Source organism: Mastomys coucha, unplaced genomic scaffold (assembly GCF_008632895.1).
Source record: "Mastomys coucha isolate ucsf_1 unplaced genomic scaffold, UCSF_Mcou_1 pScaffold4, whole genome shotgun sequence".
In the NCBI taxonomy this organism is placed as follows: Eukaryota; Metazoa; Chordata; class Mammalia; order Rodentia; family Muridae; genus Mastomys; species Mastomys coucha.
This window is the reverse complement of record NW_022196910.1, coordinates 2,867,101-2,874,697: the sequence shown is the minus strand read 5'-3', so window position 1 is coordinate 2,874,697 and position 7,597 is coordinate 2,867,101. Positions and strand designations below refer to the sequence as shown.

At 41.8% G+C, this 7,597-nt stretch overlaps 1 pseudogene; it reads right to left on the bottom strand.

Moving 5' to 3' along the window:
- Positions 1 to 839, bottom strand: part of LOC116076491 — an 8,037-nt pseudogene extending 7,198 nt beyond the window's left edge.
- Positions 840 to 7,597: the final 6,758 nt, after the last annotated feature.

Sequence of the window (7,597 nt, the reverse complement as noted above, 5' to 3'; positions counted from 1 at the left end):
AACAGTCATGCTGCCTAGAAGAGGTTTAGACCAACTGAGACTTAAAACAGACACTTTCCACCTGTTGAACTTCTGTCAGGCTGTGCAGTGTGTTTCTGGTTACACACTACGGTGAGCTTGTCAACCATGCTGGGATGGGCTATGGTAGTGCTTCTGTCATTGAGTCATTTCTGTTCATGTGAGTCATCTTCCATCCCATATTCCTATAAGTAAAAGCAATAAAGGTCATTGCATTCCCAAGCTGGACTGAGTAGTATCCAGTTTTGTTTGTTTCCTATTTGCGGTGAGTTTATTTATGTGTTTGTAAGGAGCAGGCCTGTAGCAAAACTTGCTCCACCTTGTAGTAGGAAATGTTTGGAAGTTGTTTTGAAATAAGTTATTTGCAGTGAGCCGTTTTGATGTAATAGTTATCTAGAATAATATATGGAAGATGTTTTGACAAAACAAGAGATATTAGAAGTGTATACTTGTGCAGAAATTTTCCATAAGAAAAGTAAACAACTTGAGAAGATAACCAGACATGAGTGCTTATCTGAACTCTGCTCCAGCGTGACGTCAAAAATAGTTTAAAGAGACAGCTAGGAGACAAGCTAGCATCTCTCCCCCAACTCTTGGTAGCCATGGCTGCTGACATGAACCTCCTGAGCCTCCAGACTCTGCCACAATGACCAGGGACCATCCGAGACCACCCGAGACTTCGTGGGCAAGTAATCTTCGTGGTCAAACATTATCTACAGTCAAACCTTTCTTCGTGGTCAAGTATAACCCTCCAGCTGAGAGATAGCTGAGCCTGCTCACCGCCAGTTGCTTTCGGTTTGCTCGAGAAGCATTTCCTTCATGGTCAAGTATAGCCCTCCGGCTGAGAGACAGCTGGACCTGCTGGACACCAAGCTCTGCCTCAGAGATAGCTCAGCCTGCTTCCAGAGACACTGTCAGGTCGTATACCCCCTAATAGGCAGTAGAGTGAAGCCGTATATATTCTAATACGTGGTAAAGCGAAGTGTTTAGCTATTATATTGTCGTAGCCTTTATCCTTTTAGCTCTAATAGCGTATTGTATGCTGTGTGTAGTTGTATTGGAAACTGACATAAAGCATTCAAAACCTAAACAGTGTGTCGAGTCCTCTCTTACCATTCCTGAGGTATTTCACGTGGTGGAATCCAGTGTATGAACACTTGAGTGAAGGAGCTCTGTCGCCATCCTTCCCAGGGGAAAGTGCCACTTGACCCTTGCTTGTGACAGTGTTGCATATGCCCAGGGAAGGTTTTCAAGGGACCCACACACATGAGGAACAGAGAATGTTCCCTACAGGGCTCAGGATTAAGCTGAAACCACACAACCATACCCAAACAACCATTTTTCACAGATGCTTTAGAGTGCCAGATTTCTGACTCAGGCAGGACCACAGAAAATGACCTAGTAGGTCTGATTTTCAACAGGAAAAGGTGTTTCAATAGGCTAGGACACACTGGTTTGGTGTTATTGGGCATGGTAAATAGATGAGTCGAAAGGGGCTTTTGTATTACTGAAGTTCAGTGCTTTGACAACTGGACCTTGGTAGTGGCCTGAGAAAGAAGACATAGCCAAATAAGGGGATGAATTTTGGTGGCTAGCTTTAAAATGTCATATAAGGTTTTCAACAAGGAAGGTGAAATGGAGTAAGGACACAGCCTGCCAGAGCCATGATTCTCATGTGGAGACTAGCCTTCTAGAAACCCCTCAGGTTTTGAAACACAGCAGGATGGTGGTTGGGAAGGGATGAGAGGCCATTTGTGGTAGTAGTTGGTTGAAGGGGTGATGACTATGTGCGAAACATGCCATATGAACTTTTAAAATAAGTAATCAAATTATGTTTTAATAAAGAACACAGAGCAACAAATGCTGGTAAGGAGGTAGACAACAGGGCCTTAGACAATGGGATTGTAAGCTGGTCTAGTCACTGTGTAAGTCAGGATGTAATGGCAGAAAACAATGAAAACAGATCTTCCATATGACCCAGCACTACTTCTACAGGGTACTCAGACAAAGGACCCCAACATTCCACAGTGGTAGGTATTCCACACCACTGTTCACTGCACCACCAACTATAAAACCCAACTACTGAAGCCAGATTCCCATCCACAGAGGTGTATATATCTGCCACAGGCAATGAACCCTGTAGGTATGTGGATACAGGTCCTTCAGTGGATCTAAGAACTGACCACCAAAGCCTACCTGACTCTGTTTACCAACCACATGGATTCCAAAGCTGGTAATGGGCAAGCAAAAATACATCTTATTTATTTATTAGCTAATTGTTTATTTATTTACATTCCAAATGTTGCCTCTACCTCCCAGTAACCACTTGTGAAGTTCTTCCAACATTCCTCCTTCCCTATGCCTTCTAAGCATGGGTCTGCCCAGGTCTGATCCCACTTTGGGCTTCAAATCTTTACAAGGTTAAGCACATCCTCTTTCACTGAGGCCAGGCTCAGCACTCACCTGCTAAACATATGCCTGGTGCTTTGGACCAGCTCATGCATGTACTTTCTTTGTTGACTTAGTGATCTCCCAGGGGTCCAGATTAATGGATACTGTTGGTCTTCCTATGGGGTTGTAATCCCCTTCAGTTCCTTAAAACCATCTCCTAACTTTTCCATAAGGAACTGTAACTTTCATCCAATGCTTGGCTGTGTATATTTCTATTTGTCTGAGTCAGCTGCTCATAATGTGTCTCAGAGGAAAGCCATGCTGGACTCCTGTCTGCACGCTTAACAAAGCATCAGTAACTAAACCATCAAGGAGAAGCTAAAAACTAGCAGGTGATCTTTCTTAGACGACTTGGTCATAAACTGTTAAAGTTAATGACAGATTTGCTTCTCTAGGCAAGGCGGAAAATATTACATTTTAGGTAATATTGCTGGTATTAATGCACTTTTCCTGTTATTATTAAGTATATGTAACAATCATTAGGTATTAGCTCACACTTTTGAGGAGATCTCTGCAGGAAAAAAAGATTTACTGTCTTTTAATGATGCTATATAAATAAATAGATGGTTTCATAAATACTAAGATTGATTCTATAATAATTCCTAAAAATTATATTAGTAATTATTAAGAGCTCTCGTAATAGGACTGCTACTAAGTCCTTTCTGATGTCAAGACTATAATGAGAACACTACAAGTCTTGAAGTGTCAGAAGTGAGCTGCTGCTGATATAGCATGTAGAGCACATTCCAAGAAGTTGTAAAACCATTGACCAAAGGTCATAAAAGGGAAATCAGATTTACTAAGAAGTGCAAGGACAGAAGATAGAATATTTACTATTAATATTAATATTGACCATGCAAACTTCACTACTAACTTAGTCACAAAAAAATATGTTTTTTAACTTTCTATTAACCTATTGACCTAGTGACTGATAATGAATACTTAGTCAGGTAATTCTTCTTAATGGATATGCATGTAAACATTCTCTGTCATAAACTTCATATTCAATTTAGATTAATTTATGTTTTAATTTATAGTGAACTTTTGGCAGGGCAATGGTGGCACATGCCTTTAATCCTAGCACTTGGTAGGCAGAGGCAGGCAGATTTCCGAGTTCAAGATCAGCCTGGTCTACAGAGTGAGTTCCAGGATACAGAGAAACCCTGTCTCAAAAAGGAGGGGGCAAGGAGGCAGAATACTTGGATTAACCGTGTGATCTATTCTCCTAAATAAAGTTCAAAGATTAGCAGAGATTCCATTGGAGTGGTTAATAACAGAGATTCCATTGGATTGGTTAAGAGCAGATGTGCTGGAGGGCCACAGCCATGGGAGTCAGGAAGAAGCTGCTGATAGCAGGGTGGATGAACTATCCACCCATCAGTTGGAGAAATTTTTGGTGGAAGACAGAGAACTCCACCATCACTAGCTTCCAGTTTCTGAAGCTGGAATCTGTTAATCTTTAAGTCTGTGTCTTTGGATTCATTTATGTTTTCAGTCTTTGGGTGGCTATTTTTTGCCTGTCTATTCTGTTTCTTGTGTTGTTTGCTCTTTACTTGTATTGGACTGTGCTGGATGACATTGGACAGACTGTTCCTTCTCACATTAATTTTATTCTGACTTATTTTAAGGAAGTTAAGGCTAAGGAACACTTATTGCAATTTAGAGTGTCTGGCTTTTGATGTTGGATGGCTGTTGGAGGGGGACTTTTTATCTCCATAGGGTGTCAGCAGTAGAGGATAAAGTGTTTCAAAAATCTTCCCTCTTTCCCCCCTGCTAACACTTCTTTGTCAATATGAATGGCCACAAGGTGACAAGGGACAACAGAAGCTAACCCCAGCCCAGCAGCACACTCCAGGGGTTTTACAAACTCTAGTACTATGGAAATGGCTAGAGGCTTATTTATCAAAGAAACTGGACCCAGTGGCAGCAGGATGGCCATCTTGCCTATGTACTATTGTAGCCATAGCACTGTTGGTTAAAGATGCAGATAAATTAACTTTGGGACAGAATTTGATAGTGACTACCCTCCATGCAATTAAAGGGGTACTTAAGGAGCCTTCTGATGATGGCTCAGTAATGTCTACATGATTCATTATCAGAGTTTACTGATCAACTCTGGCTGAGTTATTTTCTACTTGCCTGTTTCCCTGAACTCTGGGACTCTCCTACCCAATCCTGACTTGGACTGTACAATCCATCAATGTGACCAGGTTCTGGCCCAGGTACACAGTACCTGACCTGACTTGAAGGACTCTCCTCTGTCAGAGACAGATCAGACCTGGTTTACAGACAGAAGCCTCCTCCATGAGGGTTAGAGAAGAGCTGGGGCAGCAGTGACTTACAGAAATGGAGGTAATCAGGACTCAATTTCTTCTTCTACACACTTCAGCTCAGAGGGTTGAGCTAATAACATTAACACAGGCCCTCATAATGAGAAAAGGACTGGCTGCTAACATTTGTAGGGACAGCCAGATATGCATTTACAACTGCTCATATTCATGAACTCACTTACCAAGAATGAGGTCTCCTAACAGCAGAAGGAAGAACTGTCAAAAAATAAAATAAAATTCTACAGGGCACCAAAAAGGCACCAATGGCTAGAGGAAACAACCTGGCTGATAAGGCTACTAAGAAGGTAGCCTTAAAGGAAACAGCCATCTCTAGATTGGCCACTGTCCTACCTGAACCACCCAAAGCAACTGATATATACAGAAGAAGAAATTAAATGTGCTGGTGGTGACCAACTCAAGGTAAGTTAATATTACATACATCTTTGCCAAGAGGTATTCTCAGAAAGATCCACAGAGTCACTTGCATGGAAGTGTGAAACTGCCTGCAGTTTCATGAACTGGGTTCTCTCAGGGGAGGGAACAAAGGACCTGAAATAGAAATGCAAGAAAAATCACTAAGCCAAGATGAGTTCCAATCAAGGCTTCAACTTTACTTAGAAAATCCAGGATTTTTATAGTCACATGAAAAACCGAAACCAAATCTTTAGGTTACATGATATTTGCATAACATAAACACTGCAGAAAAGGTCAGATGCCAAAGTCCCCAGCAGCTCAGAAGGTCTTCAGGTGGTGGGAGTTGTCTTATCTCCTAGTGAACTTCCAGGTGGCTTCTTCAAAGAGGAACTGACAGTCTACAGAGAGCTTTTGTCTTAGCTCCCCAGGTGGTAGCCTCCAATCAGATACTGTCAGAGGTCGGATGGTTGAGTTGAGGGGGGAAGTAACAGGAGTGAAACAAATGACAGACCCAGTGAGACAATCTTAGGTGACTTTCAAGGAAATGCAGATCACTCTTGGGGATATAATAACAAACTTTAAAGCTTGCCAGCTGACCAACACTCCTACCAACCCAAAACATCCAAATTCCTGACTATGAGGTAAGAGACTGGGGGGCCTACTGAGAGTTTGATTTTACAGAGATCAAACAGGGAAGGTAGAAGTATCTGCTCTTAGACACTTTTTTTTCAGATAGAGGTGTTTCCAACCAAGGCTGAGACAGCAAAGATAGTGGCCATGAAATTACTAGAGGATAGCTTACCCAGGGATAGATTTCTTCATATGATAGGGTCAGACAGTGGATTGACATTTGTGTCCAAGGTAAGTCAGGATATAGCAAATTCATTGGGGAAGATTGGAAATTGCATTGAGCATACAAGACCCCAAAGTTCAGGGCAGATAGAAAGAATAAATAAGACATTAAAAGAGATCTTAACTAAATTAACCTTAGAGACTGGATGATGCTCCTTCTCTTTGCACTATATCTGGTTAAAAAGAAAGAAAGAAAGAAAGAAAGAAAGAAAGAAAAGAAAAGAAAAGAAAAGAAAAGAAAAGAAAAGGAAAGAAAAGAAATAATTCTCCTTCCCAGATGAGACTAACCCCTTTTAAAATTATATGTGAAATCCCAGCCCCCATTGTACCCCAGACTACAGTCAGCAACTACTACAGAATTGAAAGACAATGATTTAATATTTAGGGTCAGAGTTACTTAGTGGGTTCATAAATATGTTTGGTCTAAATTATATGCCCTCTATGAAGCAGGCCCACTTTCCAGTTCCAGAACCACACAAGTCAAGGAGACTGGGTGTATGTGAGGAGATTCACCAAGGTGCGCTTGAACCCAGGTGAAAAGGACATTACATCATCCTGTTGACCACACCAACTGCCATCAATGAGGATGAAATTACCACCTGAGTGCACTACACAAATGCCAGACATGCTCCTCCACTAAAGAAGACTACCTAGCTCCAGCTGTACAAAAATGGAGAGTTCAAAAGGACACCAACCTCCTCAAGTTAAAGTTGACTCAATTTCAGTCCTGAGTCTATTGTCCTTGCTAACTATATGTACTGTGTGTCTTATATCCCTCCTTTTATGAAGACATTGAGTTAATAGTCAAAGATAATGTTTCTGCATATAGATGGTCACAGGAAGGTCCAACTTAAATCTTCCAGACTAAATCAGAACAGGGCATCTGTCTTGGGAAAGTTCCCTTGTCACATCAGCACCTCTGCAATCAGACCATTCCCATAGTTCATTCCAAGTAGATTATTCCCCGAGAATTGACATGGTGGGCCTGTTCAACAAGACTGACCCCTTGTGTTAATGGGATGGTTCTTAATTTTTCTACCCCAGATGGGTTCTATATTTTGGTTCAAATAGTCCCCTATATAACCTATTATTGAGAGAAAATGGTAATGAGGTCTGAGTATCAACCGGTTAGTACAGACAATCCAGATTTCAGAGAGCCCAAGAATGGCCTCTAAAGTTACTAGCAGAGGGAGGAATGAAGAGATAGAGGAAACCTGTTCCCATCTCTAGGCATCAAATCCTGCACTCTCCTGTCTCTGTGTGGAACTGAAAAGGAAAATAAAAAATTTTAGCAGGAACTTGCCCACGTAAGCCTGGGATTGAAAGAGTTAAATTTGAGACCAGTACTGAAAACCACAGGAGCCAAGCCTGTAAGAAGACGGCCAGGCCAGGGAAAAGCTGTTAGGGGAGCCCAGACCAGGGGAGTACAAATCTCAGAGATAAGGCAAGGAGGTGCCCAGAGCCGAGGTGCCTGAGACACGCCTGGCCAGACATTGAGTGATGGACCCTGGGCCATCTGGTTTTCTTAGGTA